Source organism: Peromyscus californicus, unplaced genomic scaffold (assembly GCF_007827085.1).
Source record: "Peromyscus californicus insignis strain IS unplaced genomic scaffold, ASM782708v3 Scaffold_24__1_contigs__length_46423439, whole genome shotgun sequence".
Classification (NCBI taxonomy): domain Eukaryota; kingdom Metazoa; phylum Chordata; class Mammalia; order Rodentia; family Cricetidae; genus Peromyscus; species Peromyscus californicus.
In genome coordinates, this window is record NW_026294535.1 from 44,078,587 (window position 1) to 44,093,801 (window position 15,215).

Below are 15,215 nucleotides of genomic sequence, written 5' to 3' on the forward strand. Positions count from 1 at the left end.
TGATAATAGACTAGCATGCAATAGTGTGGTGATATTTTATTTGTGCTGAAATGTGATATTTTATTTGTATGTTAATAAATAAGTTTGCCTGGAGATCAGAGGTCATAGCGAGCCATAAACAGAAGTCAGGCAGTGGTAGCCCATGCCCTTAATCTGATCACATGACAGGCAGAGTCTCTGTGTGGTCAAGGATGCAGCCAAGCGTGGTGTCGTGAACCTTTAATCCCAGTACCAACCATAGAGACCAGGAGGTCTGTATAGATAGGCAATGACGAGGAAGTCATGTGGCTGGGCTTAGAGCCAATGAGAAGGCAGAACAGGAAGGCAATGAAAGCGCAGGTCAGGCAGGAAGAAACTCTCTGGTGTGGGAAACTGCGGCTTGGTGGTAACCTAAAGGGTAGTCAGTGGCTCTTCGCTATTTCTCTGATCTCTTCGGCTATTACCCCTGTATTTGGCTCTGTGTTTCTTATTTACTAAGACTGTTTAGAAATTCATCTACATAATAGTTCAAACAATTCATCATAAAACTCACAATGAGTGTTGGTTCCAGCATCAGAGCATTGAAGGAAGAGGATATCCAAGATGTAAAGGAGCTAAGAGTCTCCAAGTGCCCCTATGCAGTTCATTCAGGTCAGCCCATGTTCTCCTTGCAAAGGGAACAAGACCAGTGCATGGTGGGTCACTCCCTCAATGTTAGCATTCTGCAAAGTTGAACAGGAGAATCTTTGTGAGTGGAAGGCAGGCCTGAATCTGAAGCCTTCTGGATTCACACTCTCTCTACACTCACAGAAACACACACACACACACACACACACACACACACACACACACACACACACTACACAAAAAATTGTATGCACAAATCACATTTTAGAAAAACCAATGGCATTTCTCTACTGTATAGACTGTGAGGTTGCACCCATATAGGAAGTTCTTTCTGGAGCACCAGGGAAGTATAAGTGTACCAGTTGTTGCCCTCCACACTGGGCTCCACTAGGGGAAGCGGCAGGGCCAGTACTTAGAACAGAATAGGTAATGGCTCAAGGGCCTCATGATGTGACTGAACAAAGTGTAATTGGAAGGAAGTGTCCTGTAAGTGGTCCATGTCTATGTCCCACACGCTTGCAAGAACCCACTGTTCTCCTCCTTCCAGAGTTTGCCTTCCTGATCTTAGAGAGAGAAAGGCTTTATCTGGCTTACATTGCAGGGCAGGAACCCAGAGCAGGAACCTGGAGGAAACTGAAGCAGAGACCATGGAGGAATACTGCTTCCTGACTTGCCCTCCATGGCTGGTTCATCTGCTTTCTCACACAACCCAGGACCACCTGCCCAGGGTGTCACCACCCACAGTGGGCTGACCCATTTCACATCCATTAGAAGAGAAGAAAAAGACCCACAGACACCCCACAGGACAACCTGAGGGAGGCAAGTCCTCAAGTGAGGTCCCTCTCTCCAGGTGACTCTTGATTGTGTCCCATGGACAAAAGCACACCAGCACACAGGGTCATAGCAGAAACAGGACCAGAGCTAGAACCGAGGCAGCCACCCACTTGAGGGAAGCGTGGCCCAGCTCCAGGTCACTGTTCTCTCTCTGCTGACAACCAAGGCTTAGGCCTTAAGGTAGAGCTGTAATCGGTCCACTGTTCTCCTCCTTCTCATTGAGTCAGGACAATATTGAGGAGTTGTATAAAGGCCACCTACTGCTGTGGGAGATTTGATTACACTGGGTATACGTCACTGTGATTGGTTTAATAAAAAGCTGACCAGCCAATAGCTAGGCAGGATGTGTAGGTGGGACTTCTGGGTAGAGGGAAAAGAAGAGGAATTGAATCTAGGCAGGGGAGAGAGTCCAGAGAAGAGGATGATGAGGCAGGACATGCAGAAGGAGAGGTAAAATCCACAAGACACGTATAGATTAATAGAAATGTGTTAATATAAGTTATAAGAGCTATTTAGAAACAAGCCTAAGTTCAGGCTGAGCTTTCATAATTAATAGAAGTCCCCATGTCATTATTAGTGGTCACACAGTGAAAGACTTGCTAGGATCTTCTGTTAAGGCTTGACTTAAGCTCCAGAGAATTGATAATGAAGGCCTTTGCAAACTGCTCAGATTCATGAATCTGGCTTTTCTCCCCATGTCTGCCCCTCTTGCTCCCTGCCCTTCTTTCCACACCTTTGGGACATGAGACCCTCTGCTTCACCTACAGTCCTCCATGCAGAAATCTAAGAGATCCTGATGGGAGCATTGACTTGGGACTCTTAAAGGGAAACTACTCAGTCAGTCCACGTGTGATACATTCTTGACTAACACTCTTCTTGTCGTCTGCAGCTTTAGAGTCTTCTGTGTCTAGATAAGTCTCAGGAAAACCTACTGGCTTTGTAGTGTTTGTTCCCCTGAGATTTCCCTGTTTTTAGAGTCTCAGTGACTGAAGGGTCTGGATTATGAGTATATGATTGTGCTGGCTAGTTTCATGTGAGCTTGATGCAAGTTAGAGCCGTTTTGGGAGAGGGAATCTTAGTTGAGAAAATTCTTCCTCTCTATTGGCCTGTGGGAAAGCCTGTGGAGCATTTTCTTGATTGCTGATGGATGTGGGAATAGCCAGCTCATTGTGGATTGTACGCTGGGCTGGTGTTCCTGAATATTATTAGAAAACGAGCTGAGAGAGACTGTGGAGTTATCCCGTTGTACACTGTGAAGATTTGTTGATATGATTGGTTTAATAAAGAAGCTGAGAGGCAATAGCTGAACAGGATAAGGTTAGGAAGAGGAGCCAAACTGAGAATGCTGGGAGGAAAAACGGCAGAATTAGGAAATTTCCAGCTAGATGCAGAGGGAGCAGGATGAACATGCCATGTTATTAAAGGTACCTCCATGTAGCAGAGCGTTAATAAGGAATATGGGTTAAGTAAAATGTAAGAGCTAGTTAGTAACAAGCCTGAACTATTGGCCGAGCATTTTACAATTAATATAAGCCTCAGTGTGGCCATTTGGGAGCTGCTTGCAGGACAGAAACTTCTGCCTACAGAGAAAGCCTTGGGGAACAAGTCAGTGAGCAGCATTCCTCCATGGTCTCTGCATGAGCTCCTGCCCTGGCATCCATGACCACAGTGATGAACTGCATTGTGGGGGTGTAAACTACAATGAAGTTCTTCCTCCTCAAGTGTCTTCTGGGCATGATATGTTATTCCAACAGTAGAAACCCTGACTGTGACAATGACCGTACAGGGATGCTCCGGAAATGGAGAGTAAAGAGCAATATGGTGGGCATCCAGGGCCCAGTCTCAGGATAGGGGAGAGTATGCGGACCAGACACGAGGTGCTATGAGGGCTAACAAAGAAAGGCACATGGACGCAGTAGTGTGGAGAACGCACTGTGTTGGAGGACTTGCTGACACAAGCATGGTCACTAACTGGAGCCTTGTTAAGCTTCTAGGCTTTTTGTAGCAGTTCAGCTGAGATCCATTCAGATGAGGACACAGATGGCGGCTGAACTGAGACAAAGAAAAAGATAAAAAAAGAAAAAAAATCCCTAGGGCTTGGCGAAAGGATTGAAGGGGGCATTGCGAGTTAGGCATGCCGATAAGGAATTGAAAAATGAAGGCAGCGGTATTTTATTCTCGGGAGTAGAGGGAAGGCAGTGAAATGCTGTGAGGCTGCAGCGTTAGATTTGTCTCTATAGAGATCTCTCTTTCTCTCTGCCCCTCTCTCTCTTCTATCTATAAAAAAACAATAAGGATGGTAGAGTGTAGCAATATAGTTCAGGACCTATTGAATGCAGCTAAGACTTAGGTAAGGTTTAGGCTTAAGTGAGACTTAGGTAAGGTTTATAAATATAGGCTTAGGGTACTGCTGTGGGATGGTCTGTATGTCAAATTACTCTGATTGGTCAATAAATAAATCACTGATTGGCCATTGGCTAGGCAAGAAGCATAGGCGGGACAAGGAGGAGAATAAAGCTGGGAAGTGGAAGGCTGAGTCAGGAAACACTGCCAGCCGCCATGATGAGAAACAGCATGTGAAGATGCCGGTAAGCCACGAGCCGCTTGGCAGGGTATAGATTTGTGGAAATGGATTAATTCAAGCTATAAGAACAGTTAGCAAGAAGCCTGCCATGGCCATACAGTTTGTAAGCAATGTAAGTCTCTGTGTTTACTTGGTCGGGTCTGAGTGGCTGTGGGACTGGCAGGTGAGAGAGATTTGCCCTGACTGTGGGCCAGGCAGGAAAACTCTAGCTACAGGGTACCCCTATAGAGACTTTGCTAAGAGACTCTTCCTAGTGTAAGTTAGTTAAGAGTAAGAAGTAATATGTCTCTTTTAGGTGTTTGCTAAGTTAGATATTTGAAAAAGTACTAAAATATTCCTATAGAATATACTTTTTTTTTTTTTTTTTTTTTTTTTTTTTTTTTTTTTTTTGGTGTTTTCGAGACAGGGTTTCTCTGTGTAGTTTTAGAGCCTGTCCTGGATTTCACTTTGTAGACCAGGCTGGCCTGGAACTCACAGAGATTCTCCTGCCTCTGCCTCCTGAGGTCTGGGATTAAAGGCGTACACCACCACTGCCCGGGTAGAATGTAAGTTTATTGTATAGACTTGAATGATAGAATGTAGGTTTAAATAGGTCATAGATTTAATATAAAGTGAGTCAGAGAAATGTAGGTTTAGAATATATACGCCTTAGGTTTAAGGATATGGTTTAAAAAAAAAAAGTAATTTAGAGTAGGTTTTCCCAAACCGGGACTCAGAGAGCAATGTCCATGGTGGACTGTGGACTTGGCAGTTCCAGAAAGCCACCAGTAACAACGAGAAAAAAACAGCTCCAGAGACGGCCAGCTTCAGAAAATAGCAGCCAGAGCTCTGTCTCGGAAGCTGAGACCCTCAAGGCATCAACGCCGTGCAGGTGGCAGATGCACGAGGGTCTACCAGCTTTCTACTGAGAGAAAGCCACGGTGAGAAACGAACAAGCTAAGCCACGAGAGAGGCCAAGGACGAGCAGCAGTTTGGAAAGCCCTGCACAGATGCTGCGCTGTGGGAGAGGGGAACAGTAAGGTTCTGCAACCTTTGAGACGCTACACGCGAGAAAGGCAAAAGGCAGAGAAAGCCCAGCGGTTTGCGTGGCCCCGGGAAAGAAGAGCAGCGGGCAGAGCGGTGAACAGCAGAGGTGGCTGAGTTCAGACGGCTTCCAGAGGCCGCTGAGACGCGTTGGAAAAGAGGGAAGCTGCGGAGGTGAGAACCGTACTCCAGGCTGAACAGCCCGCCTGAGGCTCTGCGGGAACTGCTGAGACTGACTGCAGCCCGCAGCTCTCAGCGGCGGGATCTGACTGCAACCATGGACCAGGTTTGCTGAGCCCTTGGACTGCCAGCGGTGCAGGAAATGGATTTTCCTCCCCAAAGCCGGGGTTGCCTTGGGAAGGCCACAGTTTCAGCTCACGGCAGGCGAAGGAGCCTTGAGCCTGTGTAGCCATGAGGTGCAGCTCTCTAGCCTGGTCCGGGACCGGTTACGGAAGGCCACAGACTGCAAAGCTCAGCGGGAGCTGAAAGCAGAGGTTTCAGAGAAACTTGGGCGAACTGAAAAGTTTTGGTTGTGGCAGTTCTATTTGGAACTGCTTGCTTCAGCGTCATGACGATTCTGACAGCTACATACAGACTTCAGGGCAGCTGAGAAGTCAGGCCCTGACTATGAGCGCTCAAAGGATTAGGAATGGTACCAATACTCTTTTTAAACTTTTGAACTTAAAAAATAAAATGGACAGTAATGATTTCATTACAATGGGACAGTTTGACTTTACTTACGCATCTAGACTCTATCAACAATGATGACTTATGAACTGCTTATGGAACTGTTTATGTAAAAATGGAACTGTTTGGAGAGGTTTGGTTTGGTTTTGTTTTAAAGAAAAGGGGAAGAGTTCATATTCCTCAGTATATTTAATTTAAAAATAAGCCCCCACACTTATTTACCCCAGGAACTCTTGAGGATTGAGGGATAAGAGACTTAGTTAGAAATAGAGGGCAGAGAGAAAACACAGGATGGAGTCGGGTGGGCCTGGATCCTGATCCACCAGCTCAGAACTTTGTTCCAAAGGTCTATTTATAACAATGCCAAGGGGTGGAGCAAAAGACCTCCCCCTTGCTGGTTGGACCCTTACAAACACCTGGTGCCCAGGCCCGTGGCCCAATCAACCTCCCATGCAGTCCTGCTGGGTACAGCCACTAGGGAACCACCTGGGCTCCAACAGGTCCCTCCTCTTTGTATTTTAAAAGAAAAAAATTTTGATGCAACCACATCAAACTTAAACACAAACAGGTTAACATAATTCTAATATAAATATTGCTGTGCATAGTTACAATTTTCTCAATCTTAAAGCAGACTTTTAATATTTCTTGCTAACAAAACATAGGATAAACTTCTGGTAGATCTCTGAAGGGTTTGAAGATGACCTATCTATCTAAAGTATAGTTCTGCTTAACCTTGAAAACACCTAATGTGACTACAAGTTCGATTGTAATGTTTAACTACTAACTTTCATTTCTTTATATCCTAAAAGTTGGTAATAATAACATTCAAGGATTAGCAAATTGCATTATATTGTTAAATGAACTGTATAAGTACAATATCCTGAACAAGATTAGAAATATATGTACAGCATTTTCTAACAATCTCAATCTCAATTTATATAATTTATATACAATATATAAAAATCCAATCCAATGTAAAGTATTGAAAACTAGTAATTGTCTTAAAAGTAGCTTCAATAAATTACCTTTATTCGATCATTTCTATATATCTTTTTCAAACAAGAACCTTAAATCTAATCTCCTTTGTTTAGCCCTTTTCCTGACCATTAACAACAACAACAACTTGTAACCAACCCTCGTAAATACTGACAGCTATCCCAAACCCGAAACCTGCTGAAAGACTAAAAACCACCCACCCCACACCACCTCTTGGGTAGAGCATGAAACTCTTAATCTCAGGGTCGTAGGTTCAAGCCCCATATTGGGTGACAAATTGTTGTTTTTGTCTTTTTTTTTGTGGGGCTCACAACCCACTTCCCCAATAAATCACACAGAGGCTTACTATTACTTATGAATGCCTAGCTTTAACTTGGCTTAATATCTAGCCAACTTTTCTTAGCTTAATTTACCCCATCTACCTTTTGCCTCGGGGCTTTTCCCATTCTCTTACTTCTGTAAATCTTACTCTTACTCCAAGGCTTGCTCTGTGTGTGTAGCTGGGTGGCTGGCCCCTGGAGTCCTCCTCCTTCTCTAGCTGCTAGATTTTAGATCCCTCCTGCCAGTTTTCTCCTTCTATGTATACTCTCTGCCTGCCAGGCCCACCTATCCTTTCTCTTGCCTTGCTATTGGCCAGTTCTTTATTAAACCATCAGGTGTTTTACACAGGCACAGTAACACAGCTTCACAAATGCAACATGAACAAAAGTAACACACCTTAAAATGATATTCCAAAACACTTGAGAGCAACAGGACCAGATGAGTCCTTACATGTTTGGCCATAAAGTGGTGGAAGAAACAGGTAAGGGAAACTTGGCTTTATTCTCATGGAAGGTGCCTGTTTTATTTTAAGCTAGAATCATAGGGTTAGTTGTCCACATCTCTAGAGCCAGGAACCAGATGGAAAGCTCCACACACTGCTCTAGAGCTTCTGAGTAAGGTTTTCTTGGAAATTCAGCCAGAAATTTTTGGCAACAAATAAGGGATGCCCAAGTCCATTGTACATCAGCTGAGCACACAGGTGAAAGACCAGAGAAGTGAGGCACGAAAAAATATCAAGGGAGGCACCGGACAGGAAACAAAGTGTGGACTCCCTGCTAGAAGCCTGCATTCCTACGTGGATCCTGAGTTCCCAGTGTCGACTTTGTCCTCTGTGAATAGAGACAGGGCTCACTTTAGCACAGACTGTATGTGCCTATTCTTCCAAGCCATGTGGCTCTACCTGGTGGCTCTGCTGGGCCTGTGGAACCTCCTGCGCTTGTTCAGGGAGAGGCAGGTGGTGAGCCATCTCCAAGACAAGCATGTCTTCATCACGGGCTGTGACTCGGGCTTTGGGAACCTGCTGGCCAGACAGCTGGACAGGAGAGGCATGAGGGTGCTGGTTGCATGTCTGACGGAAAATGGAGCTAAGGAGCTGAGGAGCAAGACATCAGACAGGCTGGAGACGGTGACCCTCGATGTCACCAAGACAGAGAGTATTGTGGCAGTCACTCAGTGGGTGAAGGAGCGTGTTGGGAACAGAGGTACCACTGAGATTCCTGTGTGTGTGTGTGTTGGTTTGTGTTTCTGTGTGAAGGGAATGCCTGTGTAGCCCTGAAAAGATTCCTCAAGAGGGTGGGGGTGGAATTGAAGTGACTACAGACTCTTCCCCTCTCCAGCATGTCAGGACTTCCTCTTCCTCCTACATTTGGTCCTTCAAGCTCTGTACTCTTGGTCAGCTGGTATCCTGTGTCATTTCATGTCCACACTTCTGTCTGTCCTCTTCTGTCATTGTATGCAGAAAGGCTGCACTGTTGGCTGCTGAGTGCCAGGTTAGAGACAGTGAGGAGGTTGGGGCCCTGGTTCTGTGTGAAGCTGGCTGGTCATGGGTCAGATGCATCTGCATTCTCAGTACTGGACCCTGGTCTCACCTGGGATCCCTTATGGGGAGTCAAGGTCATTGCCATGCTTAAGGGCAACACCCCACACTTGAGGAATACCTTAGTTAATTCAAATGTAGGAAGGGGATTCTCTCTCTCACACTCACACACACCAGCCTCTGTTCTTTCTTCTCTCTCCCTTTCTCTCTCTCCCCACTGTTTGTGTTAGTATGAAAATATTAAGTCTTTTTAAAAAATTGAAAATGTGGTTATTGTTCTAATTGCTAGAGCATGTCAATCCACAGTTAACATACAATTCACTTTCCAGTGGATAAATACTAGTAACAGTGTGATCTGAACCAAATAATATACGTGTGTTCTTTTCACTTTAAAAAAAAGTAAGCAATTTTACAACTTGAAAAACATTTGTTCAAATAGTAATAGCCACCGAATTAAAAGAAATTGACCCTTAACCAAGCCTCATCCTTTTTACCATGCCTTGGGATTGGATATTGGAGTTGTTTGGTGCTGTTGTGTTTATTTGTCTTGGGTCTTAAGGCAAGGTCTTGGTATGGAGCAGGCCGTGAACCATGTTCCTCCTCCTCAGCCTCTTTGTACCAGGATTGCAGTCATGTGCGACCATGCTCAGCCTGTTTCTTATATTTATTGTCAAAAGCTCTGTTGGGAAAATTCTGCTCAATTCCCAACTCTGCAAGCATCGCAATTGTAGGATCCTAGGAATAAAATACCACTTTTCCATATTTTTACTAATTTTTCTCACGCAATGTATTTTGATCAGGTTTTCTCTTGCTCAAACTACTCCCAGATTCTCCCCATGTCTTTACCCATGCATTTCATATTCTTTTTGTCTTGCTCACAAAAATAAAACAAGAACAAAATAAAAACCCAAAATGAAAATCAACACAAATAAACAGAAAACCAAAAAGACAAAAAAAAAAAAAAAAAAAAAAAAAACCAGACCAAAATATTAAGAAGCACCCCCAACCCCTTCAAAAATTAATACTTGGAGTTTGGTTTGTGTTAGCTGACTTAATCCTGTGTATGAGGCTCCAATGTCACTACAATGGACAAAACTGTTACTCCCTTTACCAGCAGGTATCACTTACAAATAGCTTCTTGGTTAGAGGTTAGACCATGTATCCACTTCCCCTTCTCAGTGCTGGGTAAGGTCTGGAACCCGAGCAGGTCTTATGTGTGCCGCCATAACCTCTGTGAGTTCATGTGTGCCTCATCCTGTTGAGTCCAGAAGACAGTTAATTGGAGTCTTCCATCACCTCTGGCTCTTCAGTCTTTCCATACCCTCATCAGACCCGTGAGCTCTATGATGCTAAACATGTTTTTGAGTGGGGCTGAACATCTCATTCAAATTGAGAGATAGGTATCAGGCCCCTGTAGAGTCCACAACCAACACGTTCCAGCAGACAGAAATGTTTGAACCTGACCTAAAGGCTATGGCAACCGAGAGAGTGAGAGAGGAGAGAGAAAAACTGTGTCCTTCCCTTGGATGGCCATGGCCCAGTCAGCTGTGCTGACCATGGTTGTCACCTGTTTGTCAGAGTCCTGTAGCAGGATTGGGCTGCAGCAGAGTAAAGGTTGAACATGAAAACCTGGAACCTGTATGTGTAGGTGGACTCTCTTGGATAAAGTATAGACCAATTGTTGAAGGAGAATGGTCAGCAGGTGGACTGATGTAGACTTGTGGAGAGCCTAAGAGTGCTCAATCGTATGTTCTTCATGCGGTCAGCAATACAACCCATCAAAGGAAGTGAATCAGGGGAGTCATTTGTGGCAGGTACATCACTGCTGGAGGGAACAGGGAGGCTGTGAATGTGAGGAAGCGGCAGGCAAGGGCTTGCTCTCTGAAGACCCCTGAAGGAACAAAGTGAGAGTGCTGTGGCATGTTCTGTGTGTCAAGTGTGTTGCTCTGATTGGTCAATAAATAAATCACTGATTGGCCAGTGGCCAGGCAGGAAGTATAGGCAGGACAAGGAGGAGAATAAAGCTGGGAGGTGGAATGCTGAGTCAGAGACACTGCCAGCTGCCGCGATGACAAACAGCATGTGAAGATACCGGTAAGCCACGAGCCATGTGGCAAGGTATAGATTTATAGAAATGGATTAATTTCAGCTGTAAGAACAGTTAGCAAGAAGCCTGCCACGGCCATACAGTTTGTAAACAATATAAGTCTCTGTGTTTATTTGGTCGGGTCTGAGTGGCTGTGGGACTGGCGGGTGAGAGAGATTTAATCTGACTGTGGGCCAGGCAGGAAAACTCTAGCTACAGAGAGATGTCCTGAGTGCTTCCTGGGACAGTGGGGTGGACTGAGACTTAGGAGTGAGGTAGAGGTGACTCGGGCAAGATGGTGACCCTTTGCATCTGCAGCACATGGAGAGAGGTCTTAATGGTGTCATAGAACAGAAGGCCTAGTTTTAGGCCAGTGAGCTACACACACCAAACACTTAGTGTGACATTCCAAAGCACAGAGGCAATGCCCTCACCACAGTTTCATCCCCATCTGTTGCTGCCCAACCCAGATCCACAACTGTGACCTCTCCTCACCACAGGCTCATGTTGGCATGCCACTGTACTCTTTTTGTGAGTTCTTTTACAGAAAATCATCTGAAGTTCTTGATGTCTGTCTGTCTTGCAGGAGGGAGCTCTCCTATTTTGGGGTGAAGGTGGCTGTTATAGAGCCCGGTTTCTTCAAGACTGCTGTGAGCAGCAGTGACAAGCTATCATCAAATATAAAGATGGTGTGGGACCAGGCCAGCTCAGAGGTGAAAGAGATCTATGGCGAGAACTTCCTGGCATCCTGTAAGTGAGCTGTAAAGACCCAAGAAAGTCTAGTCTTGAATTCTTAGTCTGCTGTTCATTTTGCCAGTACTCACACATTGCTCTAACTCTTCAAAGAAATTAGACCCATTTTCTTGTGGTGGGTGTGTATCTTGTCAGAAAAATCTTGACTTTGAGAAGATGGTGCTCTGTTCCATCTGAGCCTCTCATCATCATGAAGCTGTGAGTGAGGTCAGGGACGGGAGGAGGAGTGAGACAGCACTTTCCATGAGCTGAGACAAAGATGCCCAGTGTGCCCGGTTCTTCCTTGAAGCTGGGTCGTGGTCCCCCTGAGGACCGGGGACACGCTAGGCTTGGCCATGGCTTCTGATGTGGGATCCTGGGGTCTAGAGAATTTTCCTCTAACTTGGTCTAGATCAGGAGAGGTGCAGGTCAACACCAGCTGAATCACTTCTCATTCTGCACAGATCTGTCAATGCTAAAGTCATTGGACCAAAAGTGCAATGAGGACCTCTCCTTGGTGACGGACTGCATGGAGCACGCGCTGACTTCCTGTCACCCTCGCACTCGATACTCAGCTGGTTGGGATGCCAAGCTCTTCTACCTCCCCATGAGCTACCTGCCCACCTTCCTTGTGGATGCCATGGTCTACTGGACATCCATAAAGCCTGACAAAGCTCTGTGAAGCCTACATCTGTTTCTGCAGTTGGGGGTATGTGAGTGTAGTGTGAGGGAGCAGATCCTCAGGAGGAGAAGATTCCTGGGATCAGTACAATCTTGTCATTGGGAGGAACATTCATAGGGGCCTGACTTTTCTTTGTCAGTATAAATTTGGAGGATATAGAGCCAAGGAGAAACTACTATGTTTAAACAAAGGTCCCCATTTGGGGCGAATATAGAAACTGATCTTCCGTGTGTCAGAGTCATCCATTTTACTTACCTTATTTTTAAGGATTTAATTTATTTATCTGTATGCATGTTGTCTGTTTTCCATGAGTGTAGGAGTACCTGTCAGGATGTACTATGTAGCATGGGTTGGTTGAAGAAAGAAAGCACTCCAAGATGAAATTTTAAGGCCTATGGGGCAGCAGGAATGTCCAGCTTCTCTGAACTCCAAACAGCTATACAAAGGATTATTGTATTTATTGATTGTTACACAAAGTATTCCTTATACCAAGGTCTCTAATCTAATTTATACCTTACTAAAGGAGAGCATCACATGCCCCCATGACTCTAGTCCTTTATATATATATAGTTTGCAATACACAATAATACAAGAGCCTCAGGTGTGATCAAAGTCATGGCATGGCTGCAATGCCCCTTCAGCAAAACAATTCTACAAAACACGGGGTTGGGGGTGGATTAAATCACTTTTTTCCACAAGGGTTCTTCAAGGTTAAAATAATTCTAGAAAACAGCTGTTCATTCTAATGTCTACCCCAGATACAGTGACTCTGCTAAATTCTGACAAGTACCCACAGAGTCCATATTATTGTGTCCCCTGCAACTGGAGTTACAGGCAGTCAGCAGATGCCTAACTGTGAATTGGGAACAAAATTTGGGTCCTCTAGATGAGAAGCAAGTGGTCTACCTGCTGTCCCTCTGTCTAAACCATTTATATTTGTAGTTAATCTTTAGGTCATTTGAATCTGGAACTCACCATGTCACACAGGTACGTCATGACCTTCTGAATGTCTCCCTTTGCTACAGCACATCTGGCTTAGGTCTGAAACCCAAAGGGGCTTTGAGGGTCCGTGAGAGAATGAAGAAAGGACAGACACACAGACACATGTACAGAAAACAGGCATCCAGTGGCCTGCGTGTGCCCTGATGGAGCCTCAGCTACTTGCTCTGCAACCTGCCTCCTCAGCATGTTTATTATGAACAGCAAGGAGAAGGGGGTGGCTGGTCTCTGCAGGAGGACTGAAGACACCAGTTTCAGACTGTAAACACCCAGGAAGCTGCAGCTGCTAGTTTTCTCCAGACTGATCCATAAACATCGGAACATGTGGTGCAGAGGAAGACAGCTTTGCCACTTCTGAACCTGACCCACGCAGGAAAGGCTTTGCCAATCTGCCTCGGGTCCGCGGTCCTCATCCCTGTCATGACGGTGCCCAGGTCCACAGCGCACACTCACTCAGGACCCACTCGGGGCTTCCTCTCCTCTGCATTGCTTCAGCCTCTCCGGTGCCGGGATTATGACGGCGTGCCACCAAGCCGTGCTGCTATTTTATATTTGATCGACACATACAAACACTAACATTCCATATGATAATAAAATAGCAATTCATCATAAAACTCACAGCATCAGAACAGTGAAGGAACAGGATATCCAAGATGTAAAGGAGCTAAGAGTCTCCAAATGCTCCTGTGTGATTCATTCAGGTCAGCCCATGTTCTCCTTGCAAAGCGAACAAGACCGTTCATGGTGGGTCACTCCCGCAATGTTAGCATTCTGCAAAGTGAACAGGAGAATCTCTGTGAGTAGAAGGCAGGTCTGACTCTAAAGGTTCCTGCATTCACACTTTCTGTTCTCTCTCTCTCTCTCTCTCTCTCTCTCTCTCTCTCTCTCTCTCTCTCTCTCTCATGCACGCATGCACGCGCGCGCATGCACACACACACACACACACACACACACACAGAAAGACACACATAGAATACATTTTATAAAAATCAGTTGTAGATGTAACCAACCATCTTATTAAATAAGAAACACAGAGCCAAAACAGAGATGAAAGCCGAGATGTCAGAGCAATAGCTAAGAGCTAAAAACCTCATCCTTCACTGTCACTGTACCTCTCCGAAAGAGACCCACTTCCTGTGTCTGTCTTTTTTTTTAGAGTTTGTGTTCTGCCTTCTCATTGGTTGTAAACCCAACCACATGACCTCCTAGTCACTGCCTGTCTGTACAGACCTCCAGGTCTTCTATGGTTGGTATTGAGATTAAAGGCGTGTGTCTCCAATGCTGGCTGTATCCTTGAACACACAGAGATCTACCTAGCTCTGCCTACCAAGTGCTGGGATTAAAGGCGTGCACCACTACCGCCTAGCTTTCGCTATGGCTTGCTAATAGCTCTGACCCCCGGGCAACTTTATTTATTAACATACAAATAAAGTCACATTTCAGTACAAATAAAATATCACTATAATAAGTAGCATTTCTCCACTTTGTAGACTGTGAGGAACCTGATCAGGATGGTTGGACCCAGCTCAGAAATTCCCTCCTGAGCAGGAGACAAGCAGGAGAGTACAAGTTTCTGCCCCTCACACTGGGCTCCACTAGGGGAAGGGCCAGCACCAAGGACAGATCTATGCTCTATACAGAGGAGCATCATGTGCTTGAACAAAGTGTAATTAGAAGGAAGTGACCATAATGTGATCCAAGTCCAAGTGCAGCACCCTGGGAGGAGCCCACTTTCCTCCTCCTTCCAGATTTCTTCGTTGGGTGAAGACTGGAGTCTCCTCAGGGGGACCTGTGAGGGACTCCTCAGATCCCACCAGAGGCTGTCTCATTTATTCCCTTTGCTGAGGAACTTCATGTCTTACTCATTCCCTGCAGGAGGACTACACTTTATAAACCCCCAAATCATGTCTCAACCCTAGAATCTCAGCCATTAGAACACGACATTCCTTCATTTCTGAGTCCCCAGTTAAGACTGAACAAGGGCTGCATGTGGACAGAACAGGAAAAAGGCTTCCACAGTGGGCCTGTTTCCACCCTTTGCATCACTGATTGTAGACTCCATCCCTCCCCTCCCTGCATGCAGAAGAAAGAGTGGGGTGGGTGGGGATACCCTGGCCTTCACTGAAGA

General features: G+C 45.4%; 1 pseudogene; it reads left to right on the forward strand.

Moving 5' to 3' along the window:
* Positions 1-8,059: 8,059 nt before the first annotated feature.
* Positions 8,060-12,088, forward strand: LOC128120031 (retinol dehydrogenase 16-like; annotated as a pseudogene).
* Positions 12,089-15,215: the final 3,127 nt, after the last annotated feature.